The sequence below is a fragment of the Euleptes europaea genome, chromosome 13 (genome assembly GCF_029931775.1).
Source record: "Euleptes europaea isolate rEulEur1 chromosome 13, rEulEur1.hap1, whole genome shotgun sequence".
Taxonomy (NCBI): domain Eukaryota; kingdom Metazoa; phylum Chordata; class Lepidosauria; order Squamata; family Sphaerodactylidae; genus Euleptes; species Euleptes europaea.
Genome location: NC_079324.1, coordinates 9,515,479 through 9,537,488, shown reverse-complemented (window position 1 = coordinate 9,537,488; position 22,010 = coordinate 9,515,479).

Below are 22,010 nucleotides of genomic sequence, written 5' to 3'. Positions count from 1 at the left end.
CAGAAAACAACAGCCCAGTTCTCTGTGCCCCCCACCCAAATGCTCCTTTTGACTGAAATAAAGCTTTCCCTGGAGCCCGATCTGCAAATGAAACTTCAGTTCTCTGTATCCATTTGATCCCACGGAGAATAAAAAGTTCCCAATCATCAAGCACAAGAGCGGAGACATAGGGGGTGATGGAAACGGGGGGGGGGGGGGAGGAGGCACACACTACCAACAGGGAATTTTGAGATTGTCCATTAATCTGGAGGGGAGATTTTTTCTTCAAATTGTGGCTAGTGGGACCAGCCAAACTGCAATCGGATCAGGATCTAAACAAATCCATCTGGAGGCAAAGCAGAATTACTCTCTGCGATTCATGTCCAAAGCCCCCCCCCCCCTTTAGTCTTCTACTAGGTGGTCAAATGATTTATTTACAGACAGCAAATAAAAGTGAAAAGCTGAGAAAACCCATTTATGTGCCACTCAGAGATGCAGGACCTGTGGATGCATGCTTAAACTCTGAGCACGAGTGAGACAAATTTTGCCATACAACACCCAACATCGTCTGCGAAGGCACAGGGGAGCACTTGGGGGGTTGCGAGGCTAGTCCAAGGCACTGAGACAGAATGACAAGGACAGAAAGCAGCTTCGCTGAGACATGGAGCCAGCGGCAGCTTCCCATAGGCTAGGGTTGCCAACTTCCAGGTGAGGGGCATCAGATGGAAAATGCAGACACACATAGATAATCCCATGGTTATGCCGATCGCCACTTTGGGGTCAGGAAGCAATTTTCCTCCAGGCCAGATTGGCCAGGGATCCTGGAGGATTTCTGTTCTCATCTTCTGGGCATGGAGTAGGGATCACTGGGGGTGTAGGGGGAAGTAGTTGTGAATTTCCTGCATTGTGCCGGGGGGTTGGACTAGATGGCTCTGGTGGTACCCAGCCTGGTGGAACTCTGTCTAATGAGACCCCTGCAGTTGGAAGCAAATTGGGAGCCAGAGTAGGTAGAACAAGACTAGAGTGTCACGGTCCCTACCCCAGTCAACATTCTGGCTGCAACATTCTGTACCAACAGAAGCTTCCAGATAGTCTTCAAGCACAGTCCCACATAACATACACTGCAGTAATCTAATCTAGATGTTACCAAAACATTCACTACAGTGGCAAGATCTTTCTCACCCAGGATAGCCCAAAGCTGGTGAAAGGCACCCCTGCCCACCACTGCCACCTGTTTATCAGAGTTGAGAGGGTTCTCTCTTGGAGAATGAGTATTAGAGGGGACTCAAATGTCAGTTAAGTGCACTGGAGGCTCTATTCATATCTATTTTCCTTTGGCCCATAATTCTTCTTAATGGCTCAGTTTTATGCTGTTATTGCAGTGGAATTAAACTTGAACAGTGCAAAAAAAAAATGCTAAAAATCTCAAGCAATTTGCAGCTCACACCCTGCATGTTGAATGCCCATGGCCTAACTATAAACTGACTGCCCCATCTGGACCACAAAAAATACACAATGGGGCCAGCCTAGCTGTTTGGGGGACTACACTGTTGGAAAATCTGCCCTTCCTAACGGTGTCACTTGCCTACACATTAAGAGGGGGGACCAACCACAGAGAGTCAGAGAGATAGACAGGACTCGGGAGGTATCTGTAGTTACACCTCACCCTCACTTCCTGTCCCCTTTGATGTTTAGAGATGTATTGTCAGGGAAACGCCCCCCCCTTTTCCCCTTTGCCCATCATCGAAGCAAGACCTAGGAGCCGGGCGCTCCGCGCGCGTCCAGGCCTTCCTACCCCAAGATGGAGTGGAAGGCAGATACCCTTTTATACCTAGAGAATTAGCAAGGTAGATCAGGATAGTGAACCCTTGTTTGTCCTTTCCTATCCAATGTGTATTTCAACAATAAATGTACTTTAGTTTGATTAGAGCAAACGACTGATGCTCCTTTTATTTTCACACACGCACGCACGTGTAGCTTCTGCTGCTGCTAAGCTTAAGGCACTCAGCTAAATACAGGAATATCTCCACGACAGATGCCCCATCTGGACCACAAAAAATACACAATGGGGCCAGCCTAGCTGTTTGGGGGACTACACAAGCATGCAAAAAAAAAAAAAGACTTTAAATTAACCAAGAGAAGAAAAATCTCTTTAAAAATGGCCTGATGGGGACTGGAAATCCTCCAGATGGGAAGGTAATAGTTAAAGGATAAAGGGAAGGGTAAGCAAAATGTGCCTTTTAGAGGCCCTGAGAGTTTAGACAATCCCGGGGGGAGGGGACTTCAAAGGGTGGGGTGCAGAGTTGCCAGCTGGGAGTGTTGGTGACACAGTAGCATTTGGGGGTTGAAGACTCTGCAAAAGACATTGTGCAACAGTGTGACGTCCATTCCGGGTGACTGATGTCACAGCATCACCCAGTGCCCTAAGAATCCCCATAATCTTTATGGTAAAAACCATAGAAATTGGGCAACTTCCTAGATTGTTGGCCAGTGCCATTTCTTTTTCATCCCATTGTGCTCCCTGGCATAGCCAGAGCAGTGGGGTGGAACCTGGTAAGCTAAGTCTAGTGGAGTGGGTTTTCCCAGTGGACAAACCATCCATCTGCTATTTCTTGTGGATTCCCAGTTTGCGTAAATCCTACTGTATACATTCTCAGTCATCTTTGCTCCCCCATTGTGGTCTCTACTGTGATGTTCCCTTTTGCTTGGAAATCAGGACTTGGGTCTTCCTCTCAGGTTTGCAAAGCAGAGACAGGTGAGTTCAAAACAACCTCCATTTATTAGCCAGGTCCAGGAGATTCAGGGATGGGAGCAACTGGTTTCAGGACCAGGGAGCTCACGCAGTCTACTAACTAACAAACAGAACTAACTGAGCAGGGACTCCACCCCATGAGACTAAACCAACACACACAAATATCAAAGGGGGAAGCAGTCTCTTCTACTGCAATGCATACAAAAATATCCCACATTTACCACCCCAAAATGTATTATTGTGCAGTCTTCTCCAACTGCGTGGCACATAATGGATTGCTGCTCTATACTTGCAAGTCTATATTGATCCTGCTTCCTGCTTTATTGCCTTGAGCATTCTTATTTATTTTACAATCATCATGTTAATGGGATTTGCTTAGTTTTGCTGAGCTGTTTGCACCTTTTCATATGCTGTCCGGAGGGCTCACAAAACAAACAAACAAATCTGTTAAATAAGCCAGCCTTGGCAAGCTCAGCCATGAAATTTAATAACCCACAGATATTTTCTTGACACACACCACGTTCTTTATACACCCCTTGTCTTGCTAATTTGTGACCTAAAAGCAAAAGAAAACCAATTTCTTGCCTTTGCCATCTGCAAGCTTTACACACCACAAGTCATCAGGAGCTTTACAATGGCAAGGCCAGAACTCAGCCGCTCTGAGCCCGACTCGTTTGGGAAGAGTGGGATAAAAATCGAAAAAATAAATAAATTAAATAAGTACACACATCAAGTAAAAAATGGTCACCACCCCAATCTTCTTTCCTATAGATTCGGTCTCTTTTAATGTAGCTCCCTTAACGTCCTCTCTTCATGCTGTTCCTAATCTACCGGTATATCATCATCAGATATTCTAGTAGGGATACTTGCAAAATTCTCATCTGACTTTCTCTCCAGGTTTGGGAGTTCTAAATTACCTGGTACTTCGCATGGTGAAACGAATGCATTGGGAATTCTCATTTTAAAAAATCATTATTCTTGAGTTTTGTGGACAGTTTTTGCATGCACAGGTTGCTACAACTTTGCCTTCAGTTCGCTGACAAGAACCTTCACACTAATAATGCAAATGTGTGCATAAAGTACAGCAAAACACAATCTGGGTGTGATCATACAGATGAGAACATCTCAATTCCTTTGGTGCATGTGTATACTTATAGGTACATTGTGCATGGATTAATCAGCCTAAAAAAGCAAACTTGATGCAATCATGCATAAAATGATATTGAAATTGTTTTCTCAATTTGGTAACTGAATGCTTGATCAATGCTCACTCGCAAAGTATAGGGGATGATGAAATGCAAACGAGGCTCTAAGCCAGTGTGGTGTAGTGGTTAGAGTGTTGGACTAGGATCTGGGAGACCTGGCTTCGAATCTCCACATTGCCGCAGTAGCTCACTGGGTATCCTTGGGCCAGTCACATTCTTAGCCTAACCTACTTCACGTTGTTGTGAGGATAAAATGGAGAATGATGTAAAGCCTTCCTTGCTTCTCCATTGAGGAGAAAAGGGGGGAACGAATAAAGAAAATAAATAGTGGCTCATGAAAAGTCAAACAAGCAATGAAAAATCAGCTCCCCGTTTGAAACCAGCAAACAGAACATGAGCTGAACTGGAAGGTGTTAACAGCATCCCTCCCTAGTGCAGAGGAAGGTTAGCCACCACCCTCAGTGCTATGGGCCTTATCCCTGTCAGACCCCCAAGGCTGCTTCCAAAACTAAATTGGTTTTAGTGTTGGGAAGATCTATTCATACCTCTTGTCTAATTGACTTTTCCAGATCAGGCTGATGATAGATGATTAATATCTGTAAAGGTTTCTCTCTTGTATCTTTCTTTTTAAATATATGCTTCCTATACTTTCTACCCTGTACTGAGACCCTGGGATAGGGTGGGACATGGGTGTCTGTGGGGGAGAAATAGGGTTGCCAACTCTGGTTTAGGGAATTCCTGGAGATTTGGAGGTGGTTCTGGGAAGGGGATTCGGGGAGGTGAGGGAGTTCTTGAAAACTGATCTATGTTGTCTGGAGATCAGCCACAGTTCCAGGATAAGCCCAGAACTTACCAAAAGGTCGACAACTAGAAGAAGAAGAGTAGGTTTTTATACCCTGCTTTTCTCTACCTTAAGGAGTCTCAAAGCAGCTTACGATCACAATCCATTCCTCTCCCCACAACAGGCACCTTGTGAGGTAGGTGGGCTGAGAGAGTTCAGAGAGAACTGTGACTGGCCCAAGGTCACCCAGCAGGCTTCATGTGGAGGAGTGGGGAAACCAACCTGATTCACCAGATTAGCGTCCGCCACTCAAGTGGAGGAGTGGGGAATCAAACCCGGTTCTCCAGATCTCCGGTCTGCCGCTCTTAGCCATTACACCACATTGGCTCTAGGGTTGCCAACCTCCAGGTGGGGCCTGGATGTCTCCCAGTATTACAATTGATCTCCAGATGACAGGGATCAGTTCCCCTGTAGAAAATTGCCGCTTTGAAGGGTGGGTTCTGTAGTATTTTACCCTGCTGAAGTCCCTCCCCAGACTCCACCCCCAAAATTTCAAGGTATTTCCCATCCCAGTGCTGGCAACCCTATTGGCAACCATGGGGAGCAAGGGGGTACTTACCCACCTGGGATCCTACATTTACTGTTGCCTGAAACATAAACACTTCCAGCCAAATTTGGGTCCAGTAGCAACTTAGGAACCAACAAGATTTTCAGGTTATAAGCTTTCAAGAGTCAACGCTCCCTTTGTCAGATATGAAGTTTTGACTCTGGAAAGCTCTCACCCCTGGGAAATCTTGTTAGTCTCTAAAGTGCTACTACACCCGAATCAAGCTGTCCTACTGCAGCCCAACAGAGCTACCTTCTGGAAGACACTCCTAGCCGGCCAGCAACAGGTTTGGAGGGATCACTTAATTCTTTGACCTCCTCCCCCCACCCCCATTTTTTTCTGTGAATAGCCTTGGGATGGAGCACAGTGAAACAGGGAATTATGAGTGTATCAATTTCTCACTCTGTATTTAGGACTATCAGCTAATATCTGCTCTTTTTATTTGCTGCTTGAACTGTTTTATTTGCCTCCTTGAATAGTTTCATCACCATACTATTGTAGCATTTTACCTTTTGTTTTTATCTGACTTGTTTCATGTCGAATCTTTGTCATTTGCCATTTTATGTTTTAATTCTGTAAACTACCTTGGACTTTTTTAAAAAAAAAATCAAAAGTGCAGCCTATAACACATTAAACAAATGAACGAATATGAGCTTCTTTCAAGCTGGTTAAGCTTGTATGTGATGGTTGTTCATGTGGGATATAAAGAGGACCATTTTTTAACCTGGCCTGTGCATTCCAACACCTTTCTTTCTTGCAAGTCCTACTGACATCGTAAATTGAGTTTGACTCTGTCACAAATAATCATTTATAGTTTACTGATAGGGAAAGTAATGAATATTTCATCATCTCTTCTACATGCATGCATGTGTGCGCACGCATTTGTGCGCACATGGGCATGCACACACACTTCTGGCATTGCCAAATAGGTAGGACTTGTTGCTACGAAGGTATTTATTCCCTTGGTATGTTTTGATGGATTACACTGACAGTGGAATTTTCACAGCTTATTAGCTTCTTTCCAGTATCCAACGCCTGCGAAAATGTAAAGCAATGGAGAAAAACAAAACTTTCTGCCCACAACTCTATACATTAAAGTGGAAATCAATGACAGAATGCACAAGGATCCTCCCAAGTCTCTTCCTTTTCAGTTTAAAAAAGGATCTGACTTTATTTCCGGGAAGGCATTGTGAATACAGAGCGTGCATCTCTTTTTTGATCCTTCCTTCAACAACACCCCCCGCCCTGTTCCAATGGTATGACAAAGGATGATTAAGGGCACAATCCACCCGGCACGACAGCGTTCCACAAGCACAGTGCGTGGGGGAATGACAAACTGTCCCATCCATTACCTTCCTTGTCATATGTCAGAATTCCTTAGACTATCTTTATAGCAACGAGCTATTAGTGGGAGGCAGGGGCTACGGTGACACTAGAAAATAATGGGCCCGATATATGGATTTATGCAGTTTGCAATACTTGGCTGCATTTCGAAAGAAAGAAAGAAAGAAAGAAAGAAAGAAAGAAAGAAAGAAAGAAAGAAAGAAAGAAAGAAAGAAAGAAAGAAAGAAAGAAAGAAAGAAAGAAAGAAAGAAAGGTCTCTTGTACCCAATAGGAGTCTGCCTGACTATCAGTTTGTTATTGAGATCCCACCTTTCTCCAATGTATGTCTTTGAAGGGACTTACAAATATGTTTCAACAAAGACGTTTTTAATCCCAGCAGGGATAGGTGGAGACGCACATCTTTGAGCAAACTAGGTGATGTCCCCTGGCTCTGAGCCAATACCCTTTGGCATGCCCTCCACAAGATGCCCATGGGTATGGTTGTCAAAGTCCTGTAGATTTGGGAAAGTCCTGTAGATTTTTGGGGGTGGAGCCTGGGGAGGGTGGGGTTAGGGAGGGGAGGGACTTCAACTGGGAACAGTGCTATACAGTCCACCCTCCAAAGTAGCCATTTTCTCCAGGGGAACTGCTCTCTGTTTTCTGGAGATCAGTCATAACTCTGGCAGATCTCCAGGCCCCACCTGGAGGTTGGCAACCATACCCATGGGTGTTGCCGCAGCAGCCATTGTATGGTATTTCCTACTTATGGACCAGTGGGGAGAAGAGAACAAAGCACTAGGATGGATCCTGCCACGAAGTTCTTCCCAATTTAAATTTAAATTGAGAATATGATGAGAGGGTTTCTCTTTTGGAGGGAAAAATCTTATATATAAAGAAGAATATGTGGGCTTCTGCTGCTGAGAAAAAAATTAAAAAGAATAAAAATGCATATGGTTTTGTTCCCTCCAAAGTATATGCTTCTAAAAGAAGTAACCCTGTACAGGATGGAAAGCATGGAGAGTGTTCCTGAATCAAATCCCGACTCATAAAGCTCTCTGGGTGCCCTCGGGCCAGTCATTTTCTCTCCTGCCCTAGCCTACTTTGCATGGTTATTGTGAGGGGGGATATGGAGGAGGGGAAAATCTTTAGCTTCTTGGAGGGAGGGGCAGATGGTAAAAATGGCAGATAGCTCGGGATCAATTTATCCAACCTAAGCTGGCCTCTATTGGCAATCTCCATTGCTTACAAAGAGAGCTCAGAGCCAAAGGTTTAGAGTTTCTTACTTTAAAATATCTGTCTTATCTAGTACATTTTAATGCTGAAATTCCATGGAGCAGTTCTCCCTCCCTTATTTTATCCTCTCAATAATTTTGTGACGTAGGTTAGAGAGAAAGAGCATGACTGGCTCATGGCTACCAAGTGAGCTTCATGTAGGGTTGCCAGCTCTCCTCCCATCTCCTCCCCGGCAGCCCCCCAACCCCGCTGCCACTATATAGGCTGGGTGTGTGTGTGAAAATAAAGAAAACAATGATGGTGTGAAGATTTCTTCACACCCTGCCACTTCTCTTCTCCTGCAAGACTTGTCCCCTCAATGCCTTGCATGTTTGCATGATCTCGTTTATTTAGGGAGACCAGCAACTTCAAAGAAAGACAAAAGGAATGTATGCATTGGTTGTATTTGCTCTGTTGCAATTGTTCCAGTGGAGACATTGTCCACAGTCAGACTTCCTCACTTTCTGAAATGGAACCCCATCAAAAAAGGAGAGTTGGTTTTTATATGCCAGCTTTCTCTACCACTTAAGGAAGAATCAAACCGGCTTACAATCACCTGCCTTTCCCCTCCCCATAACAGACACCCTGTGAGATAGGTCAGGCTGAGAGAGTTCTAAGAGAACTGTGACTAGGCCAAGGTCGCCCAGCTGGAGTGTAGAAGCGGGGAATGGCGAAACCAACCCGAACGGTGGAGGAGTGGGGAAACCAACTCAGTTCACCAGATTAGCGTCTGCCGCTCATGTGGAGGAGTGGGGAATCAAATTCGGCTCTCCAGATTAGAGTCCACCTCTCCAAACCACCTCTCTTAACCACTCCAACACGCTGGCTCAAACACTTTCACACCATATTACGGACTCCACAATCGAGAGAGCAAGGGCTTTCTAAGGCAGTCTCTAAGGTTGTTCACTCTCCCCCATCTTACACAGAGGCCGATTTCTCACTGGGATGGTAAAAACTGAAGCCAACTCTGGGTTGGAAAATTCCTGGTGATATGTGGGTGAGGTCTAGGGAGGGCAGTGTTTGGGGAGGAACATCAGCTCTGTATAATACCGTAACATCCACTCTCTAAAGCAGCCATTTTCTCCAGGGGAACCAATCTCTGTCATCTGGATATCTGTTGTAATTCCAGGAGTTCTTCAGGCCCCACCTGGAGGTTGGCAACCCTAGCTGCCAGGTCTCCTGGGTTGGCGCAATACCTCATCCTGGCAGCCCTCTTCCCCCGCCACTGCTTGGTGGGCTGGTGGGGGGGGAAATAGGGGGGAAACTTCAGTCACCAGTGATGCAGTGATGTCACTCCCAGCATGACCTAGAAGTGATGTCACTATATAAAGGTGACCCCGTAGCATTCGCCTAAAACTCTATGGTTAAACCACAGTGTCTGGGGCTAAAGATAGAGCACTGCCCCTACACAATGACATCATTTCTGGATTGCACCAGAAGTGAAGCCACCATGTCTTCAGTGACATCACAACACGGATTGAGTCCCCATCCCCACCAGTACACCTCAGGCTGGCAACCCTAGGGGCTGTTCTACTTCAAACCACATGCCAAAATTCCCATGACTGAAAGCTCCTATTTACAAAGCAAAAGGTCCTGTACAGTAATCCATAATGGTGCCAGGCTTATTTGTATACAGAAGAGTCCCACCCCTCCGCAGAGCCTTCTCTCTTGCTAGGGTTAATGCCTTTCCTTCAAGGATGTTATATGGAAGGTATCAACAAATACCAATCCAGGATAGGACTTGTCCCTGTGATACCTATTCCCTGGACTCAACTGATCATATTCTGTTGGTCTGCCCCTTATATGAAACACCCCGTGGGAAATGGTTAAAAAATTGGCTTCTTTCCAAATATCACCTATCTACCCAAGCAAAACGTCAATTTTTATTAAACGATTCCGATCCAGAGGTTACCTTAGATGTTGCCAATTTTCTAGTGGAGGTGATGAAAGTTCAAAAAGCCCAAAGTTTGTAATTTCTACTTTTGGAATTTACTGGCCTATGTTTTTATCTTAATGACTGCATATTTTATGTACCTTTGTAACAATTGTAATATTACTTATGCCATTAAAGGTTTTTCAAGTCAAATTCAAGTATACAGAAGAGTATAAAGGCTTCCCAGAGTATCTCTGCATGAGTCACCACTCCAGGTTGGCCTTCTTCCATTCAGTGACTCATGCCCCAAAACAGGAGGTGGGTTCATCTCAAGGCAGAGCCTGCCTCCAATTCTGATGCGGAAAATAAGCATGCCTCAGCCAACAGAAGTCTGGAAAACACTGCCGTAACAGCATTAGGATGCTTGTCATCTTATTTCCAATCCCCTCCCTAATAGTTGCCATTTCCAGTATCAAAGGCGCTTGTCCGCGGCTGCGATTTTCCAGAGATCCATCGCTCTTCAAACGGCTCATCCAGCTGGGTAAAAAACAAGCGAAAATCGGGGGGGTGACCTTCGCTGCCACAGCCGCTGGGATATCAAGCATTCAAAGCCAGATCGTTTGTCTAGAACAATGTTCAGTGATTAGGAGCTTTAATTAATTCTTCTCGGAGTTTGGAAGGGAGCGCATTTTATTGCCACGATTTCTGTCGCCAGTCTGCCTGCCCACTCGCGGGCATGGAGCGGTAAAACTACGGGGAGGGAGGTGCAGCCCTGCAGAAACTCGGAACGGAGAGGACCAAGAACAGGTACAGGGTCCCACTTTGCACCTGTTGGCACAGACTGTTAGCATTCAGGAGGAACGCATTGCTCAAAAACAACATTGAAGAGAACAACGGCCAGCAACAGCCATTCCCGCCCCCTCCAAAAAACACTATTATTTAAACACAGCCCCTTCTCCCTAGACCAGTTCAACTCATGTCCTGTTCACCAGTTGCAAACACCGAGCTAATTTTTCAATGGACACCTGTCCGTCAATCCCTTCGTGGCTATTCGGCAGGTTGCGTCCACTATTTCTTCCTAACTGTACAGTAGAGTGGAATCAGATTTTTGCACATATGCATTCTTGCACAGCCAATGCAGTTCTACTCTCCCCCCGCCCCCCCATCCTTTCTGCGCCACTGTTCTGCTTGGTAAGCAATTGTTTAAATCAATCAGTCACTAATAATATTGCTAAAAAAAGTGGACTATGCTAAACATTTATGGAAGGAACTGGAGATGGCGGTCGGTAAAAAGAATGACTCGTTTCTGGGAGCTTGTCTGTTTAGGGACAAATAGCGCCTCTCGTGACCTGGAAGCGCAAATCCCTGACAATGTCTGGTTTGATCATTTCAGTGAAGTTTTTGGCTCTCTAGCCTCATCCTTGGTGAATTCTTCTAATAAGATTGCCACCCTTCAGAATTACAGCAGATCTCTAGGCAGCAGAGATCAGTTGCCCGGGAGGAAATGGCAGCTTTGGAGGGTGGAGTCTGTGGAATCACCCCCCCCCCCCAGCTCCCTCCCCAAATTCTGCCTTTCCCAGGCTCCGCTCCCAAATCTTCAGGAATTTCCCATGCCAGAGCTGGCAACCCTGGTCACAAATCATGCAATCTATGCCTTTTTTTAAAAAAAAGTCCTAGCATTTTGTGTTTGCTTAAGCAGTCCTCAGCAACATTAATGACTTCTAATATGTTTGGATCGGCTGCATTTTTGTACATGCAGTTCTGCAAAGCCCAATGTTCAGCGGCAAGGGTGGATTATGCAAGAAAATGGAACGCATAAGGTTATCCAGAGGTAAACTGAATGGGCAAATCAAGCTGCAGAATATGCTACTATAGCCAAGTTGATTATGTAGCTGTTAACTAATAAAAATAACAGAAGGTAAGAATGTACGTAAGAAATCTATAAGATATGAAGATATAATAATTCAAAGGTACAATTGGATTGAAATTATAGAGTAAGTTCTAGTATAATGTAAGAATCTAATTCTATATTTGTACTTTTTGTTTTATCCATTTGAAAAATAAAAAAATATAAAAAAGAAAAGAAAGAACCCAGAGTTCTGTATTTATTATACTTATTATTTTTAGATGTAATGTATAATTCTGAGTACCTGATGTCAGAGAGAAAAATACTTCCCACGGGAAGTATGGAATGAATGTTTGTCATAGGGTTGCCAACTCTGAGTTAGGACATTCCTGGAGATTTGGGGGTGGGGCTTGGGGAGGGCAGGGTTTTGGGGAGGAAAGGGACCTCATGCCATAGAGTCCACCCTCTAAAGCAGCCATTTTCTCCAGGGGAACTTATCTCTGTTGTCTGGAGGTCAGTTGTAATTCCGGGAGATCTCCAGGCTCCACCTGGAGATTGGCAACCCTAAGCTTCTGCTACCCCATCCCAGTCTCTCCACAAATAAGTACAAACCATACAACCTGATGCGATGCATATTTACCCAGGGAGAAGGGCCACTCTGCTCAGAAGGCTGCCCAGCTACGACTTTGGTTTGGGACCTCTTTGCTGAGCCCCCGAGGTGAGAACCCAGAATTCTATCTCAGACTCCTCCTTTCCTCCCAATGGATTTATTGTTGCATTTAAAACTATTTATTTATTTCCCATTTTCCCCCTTTCAGACTCAAAGCGGCTTTTAGAAAATCATTCTCCCCTCCTCTGTTTCCTCGCAACAACAGCCCTGCAAGGTAGGCCAGGCTGAGAGTCTGTGATGGGCCCACGGTCACCCAGTGAGCTTCTATGGTAGAAGTGGGGATTCAAACTAAGGTCATCCAAGGTGCTCGTCCGTCACTGTAACCACTACACCACACCGGCTAATAACATTGAGCCCTGCAAAATGCATGATGTTATGCTGCTGAGTTGTGTGTCTCCCTGTCCCTGTCCCTTGGTACTTGGTGAAGCAAGGAACGATGTCACATACTTCCCACAACTGCACCTGAAGAGAATGGGCGGAGGAGGAGGCCACTGCTTCTCAACTACAATGCCTAGTTATTGCTAAGGACGAGACTGAATTTCGGAAGCCATCCAGTTCAGTTCAAATAGACAATTTTGATTTCTGCCCTGCGGGAAACACACCTGTGAGCCTTTTTCACTCTAGTTTTCCCTTACTTGCTCCTAACTCTTCCCATTAAATTTAGCACATTTTTAAAACTTATGTTTGCACCAATTGTACATAAAAAGCATCAAAACATGGGGTTTATATAAAAGGGGTGCAAACAAAATAATCAGCAGGCAACATGGAAACAAGGCAGCCCGAAACCAATGAGAATCTACAAAGTGAAATAAAAAATTGTCTGATTCGTTCATTCCCAGCTGTGTCTTTAAAGCCCGTCCAAACATGGTGGTGGTTGAAAGCGCTGTGGGGTTTTCAAGGCAAGAGATGGTCAGAGGTGTTTTGCCATTGCCTGCCTCTGTGTAGCAACCTGGGGCCTCCCTGGTGATCGCCCATCTGAGCACTTCTCTTCCGCTCAAAAACCCACATCCAATGTCATCCTGCAGGGTTTTAAAGACAAGAGACATTCAGAGGTGGTCTGCCACTGCCTGCCTCTGCATTATGACCTTGGTATGTCTTGGAGGTCTCCCATCCAAATATTAGCCAGGGTCAGAGCTGAGAGTGTTTGACCTGCCCAAGGTCACCCAGCAAGCTTCCACAGCGTGAGTGGGGATCTGAACCTGGGTTTCCCAGTCCGACACCTTAACCACTACACCACGCTGGCTCTTCTACAAGCCCTACAAAAGAAGATTTCAGTTGAGCCCTGCATGACCCCATCCTTTATTGCCCAACAAAGAAAGATGCTTTTGGTAAATCTGTACAGGGATGGAACCCCTGGCAAACCCAGTGAAAAGTACCGTTCAAAGATGCTGGGGAATCTGGAGTCTCAGCCTTGTCTTACTGGACGATGGGGTCTATTTCCTACTAGGCTCAGGATTGCAGTCCAAGAAAGTTTCCATCAGAGGCTTTTTGCTGAAATCGGTTGGCAAACGTTCCTCATGGGTTTACCACTCTGGATTAACAAATCACACATTCATGTAAACAGCAGGAGGGAAGTTTAATAGAGGTTTAAGCTTTGCATGTGATGTCTCTTAAGATCCCTAAACTCTCTCTTCTGCAAGCAACTGACTCCGAAAAGGATAAGAGCTTCATCCAGCTCAAGAATATTAAAACAAGTGTGCACAAGCAGCCACTCTCTAGGGCAGAGGTGTCAAACATAAAGCCCACGGGCCAAATCTGGCCCCTTCAGAACTCTTATCCGGCCCACGAGCCAGACGAGGCAGCCACCCCCCCCCCCTTCACACACACACATTCTTGATCTGGGCTGGCGAGGCATGGCCCAGTCCGACCAAGTGAAATTATCCTGCCTGTGTTTCCTAATATCATAGGCATGCTCCTCTGATCCTGGAGAGAATAGGTATGCATCATGACTAGTATTCATTTTGACTAGTAGCCATGGAGAGCCCTATCCTCCATGAACATGTCCACTCTCCTCTTAAAGCCTTCCAAGTTGGCAGCCATCACCACATCCTGGGGCAGGGAGTTCCACAGTTAAACTATGCAAAAGCAGAACTCACAAAGTTTCATAAGGGACAGATTCAGTCTACATTTCCTTACAGTTTCCTGGGTACACCCATCTGAGGAGAGTTCATCCCTCCAAGACCCCCAAGACGAGTTCGATTACAGACTTAATCACAGAATCCATCAATTAATTACTTCATAATCATCTTTTATTTATACCCTGGCCTTCCCCAGCCAAACTGGGCTCAGGGCAGCTACCAACATAAATATACATTAAATATACATCATCACTTTCTTAAAATGTAAAAATAAAACATTCTGACATATATTAAAACATTCTACAGCAGGGGTGGGGAACGTCAGGCCCGGGAGCCATTTAAGGCCCGCGAAATCATTTGGTCTGGCCCTTTGTGGGTCCTGGCAGATCTCTAGCTCATAAGGATCTAAGACTGGTGATCCACCCCCTCCCGCGGACGGGAATAGCTTCTATTCAAGGTGGATGTGAGTTTATTTTGCTGAGAAAAGGAACCTTTCTCCCCCCCTTGCAGAAGAGTCGTGAGCTATGGAGCCGGCTGTAGAATCCGGCCCCGACCATGCGGAGCAGGAGCAACTCCGGCATGCGGCTGAACGGCTATGCCCGGCTGGTGCAACAGACCATCCTGTACCACCAAGTGGGTGAGTGTGCCACCGGTTGGATGCCTGCCTGCTTGCCCGTGCAAGGGGGGGGGTCATCTGAGGCAGCTGCCTGCTTGGTGCTTGGTCGGCTAATTTTTAAGTGGATAATTTTGTATGGCCTGCGAATGATGTTATAAATATCCAAATGGCCCTTGGCGGAAAAAAGGTTCCCCGCCCCTGTTCTACAGCTTAATAAAACATTTTAACACGTTGTAGTTCCATGATTCTACCTTTGGCACTCAGTTAACTATGTATGGAGAGAGGTTGCTTCAGTTAGACTGGGTTGTTGCAATATCATGCCCGTATTATATATCTCGGGGGGGGGGGGGGTTAGACCACTGATAATTAGGACATGTGGGGGGAGGAAGGGTAAAGGATAGGACCCAGAAAAGGGGGAAAGAGGAGGAAGGGGAGGGAAGAGGGGGTAGGGGTCATCTCTGAACCTGGTTTCATAATGAAGTGATGCAAGGCAGCATACCCATCTCCGGCAGGCTGTTTACCAGTTCTGTACCACCCTAACCATGACAATTTCAGCATGTACTCTGACAACGATGACTTGCCTGTGAATGTGTCAGCTTCTGACATTTTCTTTTGACAGTTTGAATATTACTGCTTCACTCTTTTGGCCGGGTTTTTTCCCCCCAATGGTTGGGCTCTTCATCGAAGCTACCAAACCTTCATCACCGGCTAGTGACCAAATCAGTGTTCCCAACTGCTTAAGGTGGACAGCCTCAACCAAAAAAGGGTTACACAGTAACCAATGTTAGAAACAAAGTATCAACAACCAACTGTGTAATGGGGCACAATGAAGTAAATCACCAAACAGAGGATGATAAAATGTATTATTGTATCTTTAACGACGTAAATACATCTGAGCTATATTTCTCGACTCTTCAGGGCAAGTTACATGAATACCAAGTCTCCCAAGATAGAGAAACCTACGCAACCATACAATTGGTTATGACAAATACAAATGAAGTCAGGAGATACGATGTTATGATAAACATGAGAGTTTCTGAAGTTGAATGGAAAGACAATGGAAGGTGCTATCTTCTCGTTTCACGTGTTTTCGTCAAGTCTCTCCTCATACAAGTTGTTCCACAAACATCACTCCCCAATGCACATGAAAAAAAAACTTAGAACATCCATCTAAAGCACTGGTTCCCAACCGGGGGTCCGGGGGTTCTATATTATAAATATATATATTCAAATATTATTCTAAGTTTAATGTTTAACTAACAGTTATGATTAAAGTTTATTTTCAAATTCTCAGAATTTTTATTTTGAACCTTGGGGTCCCTGCACCGAACAAAAAAGTCCTAGTGGTCCCTGGTCAAAAAAAGGTTGGGAACCACTGATCTAAAGTATGTCTTCTTAAGGAGTTATACCAACATGGGCAACACCTCTGTAGTCCCACCTCATAATGTTCCCAACCATGCTGGAGAGTAGGATTGACTCTAGGGCACAGTAAGGTTGCCAGCTCTAGGTGGGGAAATGCCTGGAGATTGGGGGGGGGGGCAGAGCCTGAAGAGGGCGGGGTTTGGGGAGGGACTTCATGGCCATAGAGTACACATTCCGAAGAGGCCATTTTCTCCAGGGGAACTGATCCCTGTCACCTGGAGATCAGCTGTAATCCCAGGAGATCTCCAACCACCATCTGGAGGTTGGCAAATCTAGGGCACAGGCTCGCCTCTAGTTAACAAGATAAGAACATAAGAAAAGTCATGCTGGATCTGACCCAGGCCCATCATGTCCAGCAGCCAATTCATACAGTGGCCAACTAGGTGCCTCTAGGAAGCCCACAAGCAAGACGACTGCAGCAGCATTATCCTACCTGTGTTCCACGGCACCTAATAGGCATACTCCTCTGATCCTGGAGAGAACAGGAATGCATCATGACTAGTATCCATTTTCACTAGTAGCCATGGATAGCACTGTCCTCCATGAACATGTCCACTCCCCTCTTAAAGCCTTCCAAGTTGGTGGCTATCACCGCATCCTGGGGCAGGGAGTTCCACAATTTAACTATGCATTGTGTGAAGAAATACTTCCTTTTATCTGTCTTGAATCTCTCACCCTCCAGCTTCAGCAGATGATGCCATGTTCTGGTATTATGAGAGGGAGAAAAACTTTTCATTTCAGAATTACAGGGAGGGGCCATGGCTCAGTGGTGGAGCATCTGCATGGCATACTGAAACTCCCTGGTTCAATCCCCAGCATCTCCAGTTAAAAGGACCAAGCAGTAGTTGATGTGAAAGATCTATACCTGAGACCTTGGAGCACCATTGCGAGTCTGAATAGACAATACTGACTTTGATGGAGCAAGGATCTGACTCAGTATAAGGCAGCTTCACATGTTCGTTGCTAAAGATCAGTAAAGAACAGATAGTGAACAGAATGCTCCAAACTGTGAGACACAAGAGTCCACTTAATGGATGCTACTCTACGATTAATTTTACATTGCAATTCCAGATGAGTAGCCATGTTAGTCTATAAATGCAAAAATAAACGGGAGTCCAATCAAGTAGGGTTGCCAACTCCAGCTTGGTAAATTCCTGGGCACTTAGGGGCCTGGGGAGGGTGGTTTGGGGAGAGGAGGGAGTTTAGCAAGAATGTGATGCCACAGAGTCCACCCTCTGAAGCTGCCATTTTCTCCAGGGAAACAGCTCTCTGTAGTCTGGAGATCAGGTATAATTCCAGGAGCTCTCCAGCCCCACCTGGAGGTTGGCAACCCCATTAAAAACTAGCAAGATTTATGCCTGTATAAACATTTTGGAATCAGAGCTCCCTTCATCAGACGCATGAAGGCAGATATTTAAAGCTACCAACAACAGAAAAGCTGGGAAGGGAGAGAGATTGCAACACTGATCCAATTTGAAACCATCTCTCCTTGTATAACTTTCCTCTTCCCCTTCCTTTCTGTTGCTTGCAGCTTTAAATATACATGTAGCTGCCTATTGGCCAAACACTTCATGGATTTGACGAAGTGAGTTCTGACTAGCAAAATCTTTTGCTGGAAGAAATGTCGTCAATCTTTAAAGTCCCATTGGACTCCTGTTTTATTTTTCTATTACAAGTTTTACTAAAATGCTACACAAAATAAACTTGGAACGCAGCAGGTCCTGTGTCTAATTTATGTCTTTGGAATTCAGGTGTAAGTATTTAGTTTCCTTACAGTGTTGAGTTAGCTGTGAAGTGGTGAATGGCTCATTCCTCTTTTTGGCTCTTGGTTGATTTAATTCCTAAGACGACCACTTTACCATATTGTGAAAACATGTGTTTGGCTTGTATCCTTTAAACAGATAATTAATTGTAGGTTCTAAATTAGTACCAACAGTTATGGGGGGAACCACCTAGCCCTCTTCCTTGGAGAGGACATACATTTCATTCAATCACAGAATGATTATTCTGCTTTCCACTCTCTTTGGAAGAAGGGTTGCCAACCTCCAGGTGGAGCCTGGAGACTTCCTGGAAGTACAACTGGTTCCCAGGTCACAGAGATCAGTTTCTCTGGAGAAAATGGCTGCTTTGGAAGGTGGACACGATAGCACTTTACCCAGCTGAGATCCCTCCCCTCCCCAAAGCCTGCTCTTCCCAATCTCCACCTCCAATGGTTCTTGTAGGTTATCCGGGTTGTGTAACCGTGGTCTTGGAATTTTCTTTCCTGACGTTTCGCCAGCAACTGTGGCAGGCATCTTCAGAGTAGTAACACTGAAGGACAGTGTCTCTGTCCTTCAGAGACACTGTCCTTCAGTGTTACTACTCTGAAGATGCCTGCCACAGTTGCTGGCGAAACGTCAGGAAAGAAAATTCCAAGACCACGGTTACACAACCCGGATAACCTACAAGAACCAATGAACTCTGACCGTGAAAGCCTTCGACAATATTTTCTCCACCTCCAAATTCCCCAAAAAATCCCAACCCAAAGTTGGCAACCCTATGATGATTAAGGTGCCCAGCTGAACTGAGGGGGTTTGGGGTTTGACATCTGAAAAGGGTTAGCAAGAAAACATTGGCCTTTTATGCATGGTCTGTTTCCACTGGATCTGCTGCTCTTTAACTGCACAGTATTTGCAGTCGAATTCTCAAAACACTATGTACAGGGGCTTTTGCCCAGAAGAAATTCCAGGAGTACTTTGTGATCAATTATGCATCCCCAGTGAAAATGTAGAGCACCGATCAAGGTGTGAGTCCCCTTCCCCTGAAATACTGCTTTGTAATTGGCTGTGTTGTATTTTTTTGATATACATCATCAGCCCCCACCAGCCCCGCAGCAGGATTCTTTCATTTTAACTGAACTGAGTGCCCATTTTACAGCCAAAGCAGAGAAGGGTCCAGACAACCCCCACCCCCACCCCAGCCAATTGGTTTCTGCATAACTCAATGCAGGGGCCATAAGAACATAAAAACACTTGCATGGTCGTTCGTGACATTCATCGTTCCATCAGTAGTCTTGCACTCGCAAACAAAAAAATCGATGCATTTAAATGAAGGGTGGCAAATCAGCCTGGCTCTGTTCCATCCTGCAGAGAGCTGACCACAAAGTATGGTTGCCAACTCAATATGGGGAAATTCCTGGAGACTTGTGCAAGGACTCTGGGGAGGGTGGGGTTTGGGGAGGGGAGGGACCTCAGCAGGGTATAATGCCACAAAGTCCACCCACCAAAGCAGCTATTTTCTCCAAGGGAACTGATCAGTTGTAATTTCATGAGATCTCCAGGCCCCTCCTAGAGGTTGGCAGGTACTCACAGGTGGATCACATCTGTCTGACAGGTGGGGCTACAAGGCTAGAAAAGAGGAGGAACAGGGTGAGCCAGGAGAGGAGGACTCTTGATGGTAAATTTGGAGATGTCTCTGCATACTGTGCAAAGCAGCCATGAAATACAGCCTGCCAGACAGATGTGATCTACCTGTGAGTATCTGCCAATCTCTAGGAGGGGCCTGGAGATCTCCTGAAATTACAACTGATCAGTTCCCCTGGAGAAAATGGCTGCTGGCAGTTCCCCTGGCTGCTTTGGTGGGTGGACTCTGTGGCATTATACCCCGCTGAAGTTTCTCCCCTCCCCAAACCCCACCCTCCCCAGAGTCCTTGCATGCCATGTATCATCATGCCATGTATTTACAAACATTAAACACATACGCACACACAAAAACAGTACATAAACTGAAGATGTAAGAGTTTTGGGCAGGAGAGAATCGTGCAGTCACTTTGCATGTTGGTCTTGAAATTAGAGTAAGTCTAGAAGCAGTTTCCAGCAGCACCGAAACAGCAGTAACTGAAGATTAAAACAGCAGCCACTGAAAATTTTAATATGACTGAAAGAAAAACCTTGGAGAAGAGACAAAAACGATGTACCAAGTAAGTTAAAGCCAATTAGAATAAAAAAAAAAAGTCTTGGACAGGTACCAGCAGACACCCAAAGATGGTGCCATGAGGAGAAAAAGGATAGCATTCTACAAATCGGGTTGAGACCACCACTGAGAAGGCCATGCCTCTTGTGACCCCCTGCGTCACCTCAGAAAATGGGCACATGTACCCCGTTCATATGTTACACTGAATGCACGTACATCCTGCCTGTACATGAGTACATCTGTTTGTAAGAAAGAGCCAAAGTGTGTTCACTTCATGAATGAAAAAGGAGACCAGTAGCTGGATAAATGCGTAGTTTCAATCACACGCTCAGCTTTACATGCATTGATTAATGCATATACAAGTAACAATCAAGTGTATGAGGTACACAGATGTATGTGCATTCACTGTGACTTGTGAACAGAATTACAAAGAGTACTTGAGACGATTATGGCAGTGTCCAGGTGAGCGATACAGTGCCAGGTACCCAAATACTAGACTTTTATCAATTGAAATGGGATGTATTCCATTCTTTTCCTCTATCATCTCATAATGCTACGCTAGCCTGAGTTCTCATCCTGTTACATTCTTTTTTTAACTTGGAGAACTTCTAAAATCTGCAGCTGGAGAATGAAGATTTCCTGCATGTTTCAGAGTTGTTGTTTTTTTGCTCCATTTCCAGCTTTCCCACCTTCTACATAACCACAGTGTATGTGATTCATTGATAAAACACTGCAAAAATTATTGGCAATATATTAGAATCATAGAATAGAATCAAAGAATCATAGAGTTGGAAGGGACCACCAGGGTCATCAAGTCCAACCTCCTGCATAATGCAGGAAATTCACAACTACCTCCCCCCCACACCTAATGACCAGAAGATGGCCAAGATGTCCTCCCTCTCATCATCTGCCTAAGGTCACAGAATCAACATTGCTGACAGATGGCCATCTAGCCTCTGCTTAAAAACCTCCATGGAAGGAGAGCTTACCACCTCCCGAGGAAGCCTGTTCCACTGAGGACCCGCTCCAACTGTCAGAAAGTTCTTCCTCATGTTTAGCCAGAAACTCTTTTGATTTAATTTTAACTTGTTGGTTCTGGTCCGACCTTCTGGGGCAACAGAAAACAACTCAGCACCATTAGTGATTGCATCAAGATTTGTTGTGTCATGTCTTACTCATGCACACCTGTACATTGACAAACCATCACAGAAAAGGGAGCTACTGTATGTAAATCTCATGAGTTGTTTTTTTTTGGGGGGGGGGTTACAGTATTTTATCAATATGCATGTGCACATTGGTAATGTGGAGGAGGAGACACGAATGAATGGATGCAACTGAAATCAAACTGTGCATGCACAGCACTCTGCCCAATTTTGAAATTAAAAACATGACATGGAGATATTGTCGAAGGCTTTCACGGTCAGAGTTCATTGGTTCTTGTAGGTTATCCGGGCTGTGTAACCGTGGTCTTGGAATTTTCTTTCCTGACGTTTCGCCAACAACTGTGGCAGGCATCTTCAGAGTAGTAACACTGAAGGACAGTGTCTCTCAGTGTCAAGGGTGTAGGAAGAGTAATATATAGTCAGAAAGGGGTTGGGTTTGAGCTGAGTATTGTCCTGCAAAAGTATTGTCCTG